Below are 14571 nucleotides of genomic sequence, written 5' to 3' on the forward strand. Positions count from 1 at the left end.
CTGCTGCTTCACCGCCGAGAACTGTTGGGAAAAGTCCTCGACGGTGTCGCCGAATAGGCCAACCTGGGAGATGGGAAAGTCAAGGAACCATGCCTTGTCAGCCTCTCGCATCTCAACCCAGTTGAGCCAAAGGTGGTGCTCCTGGACCACCAGGGTGGACATCGCCTGCCCGAGAGACCGCGCCGTGACCTTCGTCGCACGGAGAGTGAGGTCGGTTGCTGAGCGCAGGTCAGAACTACCCCCGTGCAGTTCTTTTAGCGCCTTGGCTTGGTGTACATGCAGGAGAGCCATGGCGTGCAGGGCGGAGGCGGCTTGTCCAGCGGCACTGTAGGCCTTAGCCATCAGGGACGACGTAAACCTACAGGCCCTGGACGGATGTTTCAGGCACCCACACCAGGTGGTGGCGCTCTGCGCGAGCGCCTTATCCACCTGAGGGATCACCGAATACCCCCTGGCCGCTCCGCCATCGAGGGTAGCGAGAGCAGGGGAGCTGAAAGACCGGGATTGGGCAGTAAAAGGTGCCTCCCACGACCTTATCAGCTCCTCATGCTTCCGGGAAGAAAGGAACGGGGAGGGGCATGGCCGTGGGTGGCGCACCGAGCCCAGGAACCAATCATCAAGCCGCGAGGGTTCAGGGGAGAGTGGAGGGTTCCACTCTAGCCCGACACTCGCGGCCGCCCGGGAAAGCATGTCCGTCATTTCCGCATCGGCCTGGGACTGGGCAACCATTCCCGAAGGAGGAAGCCCAGTCGAAGCCTCTGCATCCGACTGGACGAGCCTGCTCTCCGATGCTGCGCTCGATAACTCGTCTTCTTCCCGGGCTCTGAACGAGAGGTCGAACTTGCCCTGAGACGAGCCGGCGATCTCGTCCGAGCGCCCGACCGGGGCAAGCGAGCATGCTGGGAGGTCCGTGGGGGGATACCCGGTGGAGGTGGTCCCATTGAGGTCCCCAAATCGCCCCCAGTGCTAACCGGCATGGCCTCATACCCGTAGGTAGAAGGACCGAGGCGGGGAGCCGCTGGGGTGGCTTGCTTTCAGCGCCCAGACATGTAAGACAGCGATCGTGCCGTCAGAAGCGGAGAGATAACGACCGCAACCAGGAATAACACACAAACGGAAAGGCATCTTTACAAAGACGTTCCATGTGTGCCGCTCTTTTAGAAAGAAAATATACTCTTTTCAGAATATACTCTTTTAGTTGTTTCTGCCGAAACGCACAGGGGCGTTCTCTGCACTCCACGGGTACAGAGGGGGAGAAGCCGCTGAAATGCGCCATAGAATCCAGCAGATGAGGTGAATTTACTTCGCGGATGAATTCAGCTTCAATGAATAGAACCGCTAGGCTCCGAAGAGAAAATCTGAATGAGTGGTTGCATACCAGCTCCTTTTATACCCGTATGTCCGGGGGGTGGCATGCAAATTCCACTCGCCAATTCTCATTGGCCTTTTTTCAAAAAAGCAGAGGTGTTTGGGGCTCCCAAGAGTGACCCCTAGTGTCACTACATCGACACAACATCGAGTGAGTGACAGATAGGGAACACTGGGGGCAGTATGTGATGATGAGTCGTAATACTTGCATCATCACCGGAGCACCGGCTTCAGCGCGCCTCTGTGTTTTGTTTACATGTCTGTGATAGTCTATGTTTAGCACGCTGTTTATGTTCATTTGACTCCGTGTGGTTATTCACATGACCTAATGACAACAGATGGACTGTAAACAGATGGGGTGAGACTTACATAGTGTCCGTGGATATATGAACCGTTTTGGTGACCATGTCCATATCAGAATGTGTAGAACACATGAATGTACACAGATGCATAATGAGTATGTCCAGATGAAGTTGTATGTGAACCATAAACATAAACAGCATGCTACATATAGACTAACGGGTAATTTATTGGTTATTTGCTATGCTACTGTTATGCTGGTTGTTACATACCTGTTTCTCCCACTGTTTCCTAGTTTGTTCGGTATTCGCGCATATCCCAGAACGCACTTATGTAAACAAAGTGAGTGTGCTGCGTCATAGCATTGAATTTGTAAATATTTTTCACATGGCTTGTTGAGCGCGTTGCCATGGAGACATAGCACGTGTGGAGGCTTCACGCCATCCACCGCGGCATCCACGCTCAACTCACCATGCGCCCCACCGAGAACGAACCACATTATAGCGACCACGAGGAGGTTACCCCATGTGACTCTACCCTCTCTAGCAACCGGGCCAATTTGGTTGCTTAGGAGACCTAGCTGGAGTCACTCAGCACACCCTGGGATTCGAACTAGCGAACTCCAGGGGTGGTAGCCAGCGTCTTTACCACTGAGTTACCCAGGCCCCCTTTTCTTTGCACTTTTTGAAGATGGCACTGCCCTCTATCACCTACTGTAAATAAAGAACACTTTTTCACCTGAACCCACCTTGTCACACCGTGCCTAACTAGCACCTCCCTAACCCCTCAGCATCACACAATCTGACACATGGTGGCAGTGGTGCTTCCAGGAGACTCCGAAAGAGATTCAAGTAAGGCTAAAGAACTTGTACGAGAAATGGATGACTCCTAAGCGTCGGACTAAGGTGGAGATTGGTGACCAGATTGCATTGGAACAGTTCCTCAAGCTCCTCAACCCTGACACGAGAGTGTGAGTAAAGCAAAACAACCCCACATCATCGAGACAAGTGGCAGAGATGGCTGAGACATTTATGGCTGCCAGACGGTCAACTTACCAACTGAGGCAAGGGCATAGCAGCACCAGGAGCAGAATGCCCTTTGCAAAGTGTGAGTAACACCTGCCTTTGCTATTTGCCCAGACCTTCCCTTAGTTTAAAGGAAGTTGAACTGAACAGGGACACTGTGGTTGTGGTTAAGATAGGGGGTAAACTGTTTAAGGCTCTGGTTGATTCTGGCTCATGTCAAACGCGTGTGAGAAGTGTAAGTTTGAATGCGCAGAATATTCCAGTTCAAGGCAAGCTGAGAGTTTGCTACATACAGGGTGATGAGAAAGAATACCCCTAAACTGACAGTAATGGGTAGGGGATGGGCAAGGAGGAGGTGGGAACTGGCTGAGCAGTCAACAAAACTTTAAATGACAAACTCAACTTAAAACAACATAAAACATAAGACACACACACCGTGGCTGTGTGCGTCTCTCTCTCTCGAACTGGCTTCTCCAGCACCCCTTTATCTCGCTCTCCCGCTGATCAGTTGACTCAGCGCAGGCCATACACCCTCACGGCCTGGTCACACCCTCCTCATTGTCACACTCCTCCAGATTGACCTACTCCCCCCCCCCCATCTCTGCAGGGGAGACACTGCCCTTCTGGCCATTCCGCCAGCTGGTGGTCCAACCTGCCTCCTGGGAACTTGGGGGAGAGACGAGGGGAGAGAGAGGGATAGGGCGAGCGGGAGACACACAGAGAGAGAGAGAAGAGAGAGAGAGAGAAACACTTCCTTGCCAGTCCCTGGACACGCCGTCGCCTGGTCCTCAACCACTCCTCCGCCCTCTGGTGGACAGTAGCCACTCGTCCCCGGGCAGACAGCACCGAGTCCACCGACTCCTGGAGGCAAATGGCAGCGGTTCCTCCAACTCCCAGCAGCCGGCAGCAACTCCTCTGTCCCCCAACGGATGGCCGCGGCGAGGACTCTACGACAATGCATCCCTCCTCCCCAGGTTTTGGCACCAATGTAACGGGTAGGGGATGGGCAAGGAGGAGGTGGGAACCAGCTGAGCAGTCAATGAAACTTTTAATGACAAACTCCACTTAAAACAATATAAAACTTAAGACACACACACAGCGGCAGTGAGAGTCTCACTCTCTCTTGAACTGGCGTCTCTGGCTCCCCTTTTTCTCACTCTCCCACTGATTAGTTGACTCAGCGCCGGCTGTGCACCCTCACGGCCTGGCCACGCCCTCCTCCTCATCACACTGACCTTGAAATAGAAACTGACAGCCAAGCCTATCGCCTTTCAGTTGGCATTGTTGAGCAGGCACCCTATCCAGTCATTCTGGGCAGAGATGTACCAATACTGGTAGACCTCTTGTAAGGTGAAAAAGAGCTAGCTGAAGCTAGAGAAATCACAAGAGCTCAAGCTAGGCAGGAAGAGAGCTGTAGACAGATGCTGCAAGTGTTGCATTTTCCTGTGGTCCCTAAAGCCAAGAAGTCTACACATGAGAAACGTCAGAAGAAAGTTGAGGGAACAAGAATTGAAGTGAAATTGCATAAACCTTGCTAATTCCTCACAGCATAGTTCAGTTACAAAGGCAGGACAAGACATTGAAGCCACTGTTCGAGAAAGTGCAGAAAGAGCACTATGTGGTCAAGGATGACAGGCTGTATTTGCACAGTGCTGAGGGAGAAAGGTTGGTGGTTCCTGAACCCATGAGGTTGAAGGTGTAGCAGCTGGGCCATTCAGTTCCATGGGCAGGGCATTTGGAACAACAGAAAACACTGGCCAGAACTGCCAGCAGATTTTATTGGCCCAGATTGTACATGGATGTTGTGGACTTCTGTAAGTCGTGTTCAGAATGCCAGTTAACAAACCCAGCTAGGAAAGAGGACAGAGCAACCCTAGTTAGTCAGCCCATAATCGACATTCCATTTTCACACATTGCCATGGATGTTGTTGATCCCCTTGAAAGGAGTAGGGCAGGAAATTGCTACATTCTAGTAGTTGCAGACTATGCTACTAGATATCAAGAAGCATTCCTCCTTAGCACAGAATTTTTAAATATTTTTGTTCTTTTGCTTTGTTTATTTTGTTATGCTTCTTTTCGCTTTTTGGAGATAGAACTGCCCTCTATCACCTACTGTAAATAAAGAACACTTTTGGGGGGGGGGGGGTTGGGTAGCTCAGTGGTAAAGACGCTGGCTACCACCCCTGGAGTTCGCAAGCTCGAATCCCAGGGTTTGCTGAGTGACTCCAGCCAGGTCTCCTAAGCAACCAAATTGGCCCGGTTGCTAAGGAGGGTAGAGTCACATGGGGTAACCTCCTCATGATCGCTATAATTTGGTACGTTCTCGGTGGGGCGCGTGGTGAGTTGAGCGTGGTTGCCGCGGTGGATGGCATGAAGCCTCCACATGCGCTATGTCTCCGTGGCAACGTGCTCAACAAGCCACGTGATAAGATGTGCGGATTGACAATCTCAGAGGCAACTGGAATTCGTCCTCCGCCACCCGGACTGAGGCAAATCACTACACAACCACGAGGACTTAAAAGCACATTGGGAATTGGGCATTCCAAATTGGGGGTTAAAATTATAAATAAATAAAAAATAAAGAACACTTTTTCACTTGAACCCACCTTGTCGCACTGTGCCTACCTAGCTTCTCCCTAACCCCTCAGCATCACGCAATCTGACATAGTAGTTCAAATTTCGGAAAGCACAAATTTTGAACTGCTGTCACCAAATTCACAGTGAAATAAGTCTGTTTTCTCATACAGTGGTATTGCATGCTGGTTTGAAAAACCTATTTCAAAACCTTAAAACAGAATGTTTTATTTGTGAATTCTATCCTCCAAATTAAAAATATTTTTAATTGAAATTTTTTTCTTTTTTGCTTAACCTTTTGGACTAGTAAGTAAACATAATAAAACCACACTGGCATACATTCAGGCAAGTGTCAACTATAATGTATAATAAAGGCAGAATTTGACCAAAAGGTTGAACTGTGTTCACAGGACAAGATTATTTTGTACAATTGTGACAAAATACCCCATATAGTGTTACAACATACCCTGGTATTGCAGGGGCGACTGGCTAACATCTTCAACTGCAGTTATACAAGCCATGAAGAAAACTACTAATGATTTCTGGTGTGTCAAGAAAATGACAGAAAACATGTATTTGCAATTCTGCTGTAAGCCTGGAAAATGCATCATGGTATGTCAGTACGAGGCTTGGATTTTTCAAGCGTGGCATGATGACATTGCTGCCATGCCTGTGTAGCTTTGGGGGGATGCAGCTGGCTCCGTAAGAGCTCCTGACCTAGTATAGGATTAATGAATTTGCTGCTGGAGAGAGTTGACACTGCTGTAAGCAGTGTTCACTAGTATTAGCTATGTATAGGGGCAACAGTAGACATATATGGTTTGGGTATTGGAAATGTAGTACAAATATTCAGTTTTTCAAGCTTTAAGACAGAATCAGTGTGTTATTCGGAGCCTTAAAGCTGAGGTGTGTAATTTCTGCACCACTAGCGTCACCAAATTTAATTGCAAAAATAATCACTGTTTTGAACAGATTCCAGAAAACTCCCCCGTCTTTCATTGGTTGTACAAATAGATGGTTCCGCCTAAAGCTTATACCACTGGTCGAGCCATTGTGGCTGTGTTTGATGGGCCACACAAACAAACAGAGGAATGTTTCAAAAGCACCACAGTTTTACACTTTTAGGTGAAATCAACCTACAGATTGCTTACATATAGTTGACTCCATGTAATAGACCTAAGCTGAGATAAGGAATTTGAACATCGAAAACAAAAAAAACACACATATCAGCTTTTAGGATGAATAAAGTGAAACTAAATGAGACCTAGTAACAGTGCAAACAAGAGAGCCACATGTTTGAATATGTTACCTCTTCACAGGAAGTTTTTCTTTGTGCCATGTCAGCCCATTTGCTTTGTTTATGTAAAGCAAATTTAAGACCAAACAGCACTGTGTTTGTCTGAGATAAGTTCACAGACATGCTGGGATTCGCTGTAATTGGCCACTAAGCGATGCCATAGAGGACACCTGCTGGTGAGAGAATAGCAGGACCGCATATGACCACTAGCTACAAGAAGACAGAATTCAAATCTCTCAATAATTCTAAGAGCTCATTGAGTGCAATAAGAGTGCAATTTCAGGGATTTAGCTTCTCAAAAGAGTGCCTGCAATTATCGTATAATGATCACAACTGCAATAAACTGCACTCTAAATTTATAATAACCTAATAATTATCTGGACAAAGTATTTTCTTTCTAACCAATGGTAAAAAAACCTGTCATCTCAGGTCATAAAAAACGGTGACATAAAAACAAATCACTGGTCAAACAAATCTGGACTGATCATATTAAAATAACATGGAGCTGTTACAAGTGAAAGCATTTGTAGGCTTTTTGTGATTTCCATAAGAAAAAATGGATATTATTTGGCAGAATTGGGAACATGATTTTACAGATTAGTGATTATAACCAGTGTCTACTACAAATAAAAACATTAAGGGGCATAAAATTAGAGGTGTGAATCTTCACTTGCCTCACGATTCGATTACGATTCAGTGGGTAACGATTCGATTATAAAATGATTCTCGATGCATCATGATGTATCTTGTCCTCCAATTTCTTTTATTAATAATGAGCAGTTACCGTTACATATTAATCTGTGGTGATGGATGTCCAGGAATCGCAGGTGATGGCCACTCAGCTGGTGTTATGCATCGACTCCATCACTCTGGATTTTGTGTCACTGTTCAGAACAGGTATAGCAGTGTCTGTGAAAAACTCAGAGAAGGGATTCTGTATCTTGGCTCCATGGTATGGAGGAGGAAGCGAAAGCCGGTGTTTTCCATGACCGAATAAGGGCGGTGATCCTTTGCAATAAATGTGTCAATGGACTGTGTGATCTTCTTTGCCCTTTCAGAGTTCTGAGGTAAATTTGATACCATCACTTATTGTATTGTTGGCTGATTAGCTGCATTTTGTGGGGCTGCTGCTAACTTTAGCTCTGGGTGAAAAAGGGAGATTTGATTCCTCATATTTGCTGTGTTGCCAAAGTATTTATTCTTGGTTCGACATGTCTTGCACACAGCTTATTTTTTATCAAGTTCATTTTTCTACTTACATTAGTAAAAACCGAAATGTGCCCAATTATCTGCTTTCAAGAGTTAGGTGCATTTTTAAGCACCGGCTGCTTCTCTCCCTCCGCCATGTCTCCTATTTACGAACATCAGACACAAGTGCTTTGCTTCCGGAGGACATAGGCAACTTTTTTATTAATATTTAATAAGACTACTTACTTTATTTAAAAACAGTACGGTATATACTGTATATGATATTTAATTTTTTTTATTTTTTAAATCGATTCTTTTGTTTTTATGCATCGATGCAGAATCATTCACATCAGCATCGCGATGCATCGTAAAACCGATTATATTCCACAGCTCTACATAAAATATTAATTGAATAAAAATATTTTAGTATGTGAGAAGAAAGAGACTCACAGCGTGCTACGAAAGACATGAAACCACAACTATGTGGAGACTGGTTGCCAGTGACAACAGTCAATTGTACAGTTCATCAATTTGTACATAAAAATATCTGGTCCTACGATGGACCAGTCAGAATTCAGTATTATGTTATTTTTAAATGCTGGTAACTGGTTCATTCTGATAATTTTATCATGACAACAAAGACCAAAGGTTGTATCACAGTCAATCATTGGTATTACACCACTTCCTGTTGCCCGCAAAAAAGTTAGGCTTCATTCTTTTTAATCTTGAAGAAAACCTCTGCATCACACATTTTTTTGCTTAATTGCAAGTTGTGGACATAGCCTTCCATGACATGCTTAAGACCTTTTCAACAACTATATATAATTACTATATAGGCCTATACATGCGCGGATAATCCACATACAAGGAATATATTAGCCGTAAAAAGTACATTTCTCAGTTGTTTCCAAGTCTTCTCTGAACTATTGTTTTATATGATGCATTAATTCAGATTTGATGATGTCAAGTTTTACCTGAGAATCATATCTGTAATTAAAATTAAATTATCCACACAGTTTTTTATGTAGGCCTTACTTTGTGATAATATTCAGTTTCATATGGCCTATTACAGCTAAAGAGCCAAGAGCAATGAGTGTGTGCTCCCTCCTGTTTTATCCTAATGTTAGTTATTAAATCAGTATAAAGTTGATTCATTAGCTCCAGAGGAGCATGCACTCTCTGTGGATACACCAAGGTTTAAAAAACTAAAAATAATTCGGCCAGCATAAGGAGACGTTTAGTCCAAATGCGCCCACACAGAGTGTACGTGCATGCAGGAGAGAGAGATTTAAGCTATTAATAGATTTTAGATGGCCTTGGTATTTAATATTATGAATACATTTGAAAATACATTTTTTTATATAGGCTACTGTATACTATACATTGGCTATTGCTATAAGACTACACAGGAAGCCCAGCTTCCCTTAAAATTTCATTAAAATTGCGCAATTACATGTTTATCTAACTGTATGTAATACCTCTATAATTCAGATAATTATTTTCCTAGTTCAATATTTTAGGTAACAAAAGTGTGCAATAGCATATACCACTTTTGCAATGTTCGTTCCGTTGATGTTATTTACATGATTATGTCCGTCAGAGTTAGCGGACGCACGGCCCATAGAACCCCACTGAAGCCATACTTTGTGTGTCTCTAGGAGTCTAAGGGAGCTTCATGAGCACTATTTGCAAGAGGGAAATGATCTGATTGTTGATTAGACAGTGGCCTTTCAGTCAATGTGTTTTTATCCCGCCTGGAAGCACGACTTCTCTATATGATGATTGGTTGAGCTCTCAAACTGGCTGAACCACGTAACAAACGGCCAATTATTGAAACTTTGAATGTTTGAGAGACGGTATTTCAAATGATCGAATTAACACAATCACTGTCATTCAGTAGGTACAAGGGCGGATTTACCATATGGGCAATTGGGCAAATGCCTTAGGGCACCACGACTCCAGGGGGCACCAACTCAGGGCTGGCTGAAATATAACTGAAATAGAGTTTCTAGCACTTGAAAAATCCAAACTGACACCTATTAACAGTGTTGCAACAAAGAACATGTCAACTGAGTCTGATGTCTACTTTGCTATCACAAAATCTCGAGCACTCAAACTTTAGCGCATAGCCATGGACGAGTTTTCAAGGTCGAGGTAATCCTCTGTGCTGCACTCTAGTTGCACCCCGTAAGGCCACACCATTTAATGCTCTACTTGCAAAAACAAGAGCAGCAGAAACTGAGAAGCAACCAAATATAACACAGGGTATTAATCAGTTTGCCCGCAAGTCTATTTGATGCTTGACTTACAGAACGAGCTTAAAGATGGTGAGTCTTAACTTAGAAACACTGAGTAAATGATGAGAACTATCTCTTAAAATATAGCCTAAAGGGACCAGCCCCATTTAAAAAAACAACAGGGAATAATTAAATATTAAAAATGAAAATGAAAAACTTTAACCAACATCAGTACTTCCCCTCTTTTGAAAATCACTAGCCGCCACTGATACTATGCTTGTTATGATTTCTATGACCACAACTCCCCCATTTTTTTTATATAGCCTTTTTTGTTTATCAAAATAAATTGAGAAGTATTAAAGATCATTCAGATAAACAATCGTATAAACAATTTACAACTCTCATCCTGCAAATCAGCAACTTCTCTTCCAAGACTTCTCAGATGATTCAAAAGATTTATTTATTTATTTATTTTTTGTTAAGGCTGGGGATGATAAACCATCATTTAACTAAAATCGTAACTGCATAACCTTCATTTTGAATTAATTTTGGTTTGCAAATCTATAAATATATGGCAAGGGCCCTGCTGTCTCTCATATTTCATATTTTATGTGTCAGTTGATTCCTTAATCACAAGTGCAAATGCCAAGTGAGCACAGATTGTCTCTCCTAACTCTGAGTTTGTATAATCCTGGCAGTCAGGTAAGAATGTATTACTGCCCTCATCAAGTCTTTTCTGGAGCACTGACAGTGTATGCATAAGCAAGGCAGCTCCCCAGTGCATTGGCCGTGTGCATATAAGATGAAGTTTCCAAGGTACTCGGCTAAATGAAGTTGAGGCAAGTTCGCTCACTCAAGCACTTGATCTGTGTACAAGACAGTGCTGGGAAAGGACGGCCCTCAATAGCAGTAAGACAGCTTAACACACCTGGGAAGTTAACAAGAGGGAGCTGGCTATAGGGTTTCGGAATAATAAAATCTACTTTTATCACCCCGCTGAAGCTCATATTACCCTCAGAACTGACAGAGATAATAATAAATGTGTATTATCTTAAAGGGATAGTTCACCAAAAATGAAAAATCTGTTTTGACTTCTGGTGAACACAAAAGGAGATGTTAGGCAAAATTATAGCACCAGTCACCATTCACTTTCATTATGTAGAAAAAAAAGATGCAATGAAAGTAAATGGTGACTGAGACTGTCATTCTGCCTAACATCTCCTTTTGTGTTCCATGGAAGAAAGAGAGTCATACAGGTTTAGAACAACAAGACAATGTGTAAATGATTACACACTTTTTATTTTTGAGTGAACTATCCCCAATCTATTCTCTATAGGGTAAATATATTTAAAAATAAATAGGACAACTGGTAAACCGGATATTTAACTATTAAAACAGTGGGGCTAAGCCATTTGGCATCGTATTTTAAAACAATGTCAAATAAATGTCTGATAATGACAAATCCCAATTTACCTGTATTAACCTAACTATCACTAAAATATGTAATGTCCTTTGGGGTTAATTACCTACTATAGCGCTGGCTAATGCAGCTTCAAATGAAGTGTACACGTCAAGCCCCAAAACTCAAAAAACGATTAATCAAAGTCCAAGTCACCATTTGGCAGATCTTCTTAGGAACAATCATGTATATATATATATAAAAGAAATGTATGACACTGCACTCTCATTTCCTCCTGCTATGACAGCTACAACTATGTATCTGCCGTGAATGTCGGCTCAGATGAAAACAATGGAAAGCGTCTGTCATCACCAGCATTATCTCTAAGGTCATTATCAGAAGAGTAGACAGAGTCAGTCCATACCAATTGGCTGGAGCCAAGTCTGATATTTATCAACAGGTCTATTATTTTCTTCTGAGAAGAATACTAAAGAACACTATGAGCATGATAAAGCATTGCTTTGTTCACCTATTACAAAACCTATGCTACATCTTAATTACAGAACATCTTAAATGGATAGTTCACCCAAAAGTGAAAAATCTGCTGTTCCAAACTGGTGTCTGACTCTAAAATACTGCCTAACATCTCATTTTGTGTTTCATGGAAGAAAGAAAGTCATACTTGATTAAAACAACATGAGGGTGAATAAATGATGACAATTCTAATTTTGGAGTGAACTATGCCTTTAAAGAAAAAAGTAACACATGAAAATGAGGATCGTCCCTTAAGGGTGTAAATAATGCATAACATTGCTTTAATCATGTCAAGTGTTTGAGATTTTAGCATCTACTGTATATCATACTGTATATTTGTAGCAAAACCTGAAAAACTTGCAGAATCCATTAAAAGTCTAAAAGAAACTGTGGTTAAACTGTTAGATTGTATATAAATATCAATTGATAAAGCAATTACTGTAACAAACCTCTGCAGGCAATCAATGACCAAAGTAGTGACTGCTTCAAAACCTAAGTGAGACTGTATGTGGGAAAATGACATGGGATAACAAATTATAGGTAAAACTCCTATTATCAACACTAATGCACTCCATGTGCTGCAAATGCACCATTTTAATATTTAATAATAATACGAGCACTCTGGTTTTGAACATTTTGATTTCTTTCACGCCAAGTTTAAGGTATTGATTACCTGTCCATTATCCTGAATTTGCAGGGCCATTGATGGAGAAAAATCAAGTTATGCTAACAGTCTCCTGCTCTTCATATTATCTGCAACAAATGTTTAACATTTAACTTCCAATGTTATAAACTGCCCATTTTGTGCGTGTGTATTGTACCTTTAATTTTACTGGATAACTTCATGTTGCAGAAAGCCTACAAAGCACCTCCATCATATATCGTTTGCAACAATACTGTATAGGAGCAAGCAGACTTAGAACAGTATGCATACAATATTTCGCAGTCATGCACTGTTGCTCCCTGAAAGCCTTATCTTACTGTGGGTGCATTAAGACATTAAAATGTGATGTCTGGGTCTGTTGAATACCATGGCCAGGTCTGCTGAAACCTTTTTGCACAAAAAATAAATCATATGCGATGTATAATTTATGATCAACTTGAGCATGTCCCATGCGATCAATATTCTCTCTCGTTCAATATCTCACCATTCCTCTCTTAGAGTTTCAGTTTAATGATATAATTTATCTCTCTTAAATTTTGTAGCAATATATATATATATATATATATATATTATTATTATTATTATTATTATTATTATTATTATTATGCTGCAGTATATCAGACCCTTGTATCTGCACTTCACTAAAATATATCTTTACAGCAAAAAAAAAAAAAAGAAAAAAAAGAAGAAGAAGCAGTGATTGTCTCTGTATTGTGTATACACATAACAGAAACCTGAAAATATTTCAAGAATCGCTTCAATTTTCAGAGATAAATGGTAGCCTACACACCTGTTCATTAACAACTTCCTATGTAGGCTACACCTTAAGCAGTAAAAAGACTGCTGTTGAGATAGACATTAACGTGCCAGTTTGACGACTGGGAAAATATAGCAAAGGATTGGAAATAAATAAATACATACATACATATATAAACACCCGGCCTAATACTACAAGCTGATATTTTTTTTATTCGCTTTCAAAATGGCCTCACCTATGCAAGTGCACTGAGAGGTGGTCAGTAGCCGGGTGGATACATTCCCATTTCTCTGAACGGTCCTATAAACACATATTCTTTATTCATCTTTATGATTTATTTAAATAATAATTTATGAAGATTCAATTTTATTAACGGCTTTGTCCATTGGCAATACGTTCAATAATGCAAATTTGACTAGAAGTCGTAATGCTTGAAAAGTTGAGGCTACACAAGCTAGTAAATCAAGATATTTAAAATGAATGGACACAAAATGTTTACGGTGCTTCACATCTAACCAAAGCCGTTTACAGATAAACGACAGGATAGGCGATAACGTGTTGTAAAACTAGACAAAGAAGCAGCGGTCAATCGTCATGTTCGTGGACTAGTGTAATTTTATAAATACATCATTGAAATTTAGGTCAATAGTAATAGGGTTTTTTTTTTTGTTGTTGCGCGCGCGCTCTCTCCACCCCATCCCCCCCCCCCCCCCCCCCCATGCGTCTTGGATGGAGAATGATGCTCTAATGGATTCCATTTTCAGTTCACTGTCTGCGCTCCATAGCCCGATGAACACGAGCGCCAAATGCAATAAAACATCACTAAACACAATCACAGCGACATTCGCATGCAAATAAATACAAAACCAGTGCTGTGAATCTGTGCACCGGAATGGTTGCACCAACTGTTTCACGCTTTTTCGTGGTAGAAATCGCGTAGGTGGGGAGTGTGACAGCTGGAAGTGCAACTGGAATGACATTGCGCTTACCGAATTATGTCCAGTGGAACAAACGCTCTTCACGCTTCCCCTCCTCGTTTATTGCCGACAATTCAGATGTAGTGTCAGACGAAAATCATTACCGACTACCTGAAAGCGGACTTTCGAGAAGAGATGCTTGGTGTGCTGTGGAAAGAATAGCATCTGCTAGGTATCCAAGGAAAACGAGGGGATAGACAAGACCGGAAAACTGCGGTGGGTAGCCACGAACACAGCAGCAGCGCCTGCTA

The 14571-nt window shown here is 42.3% G+C and overlaps 1 protein-coding gene across 6 annotated transcripts in view; it reads right to left on the reverse strand.

The window, feature by feature from the left end:
* Positions 1-14571, reverse strand: part of LOC127440320 (catenin delta-2-like) — a 150535-nt gene extending 135964 nt beyond the window's left edge. For all 6 annotated transcript variants that reach the window (XM_051696841.1, XM_051696847.1, XM_051696845.1 and 3 more), the window contains exon 1: positions 14333-14571. The gene's annotated coding sequence lies outside the window, so the exon portion shown is untranslated. The remainder of the gene's footprint in view (positions 1-14332) is intronic.

This window comes from Myxocyprinus asiaticus, chromosome 5 (genome assembly GCF_019703515.2).
Source record: "Myxocyprinus asiaticus isolate MX2 ecotype Aquarium Trade chromosome 5, UBuf_Myxa_2, whole genome shotgun sequence".
NCBI classification, from domain to species: Eukaryota; Metazoa; Chordata; class Actinopteri; order Cypriniformes; family Catostomidae; genus Myxocyprinus; species Myxocyprinus asiaticus.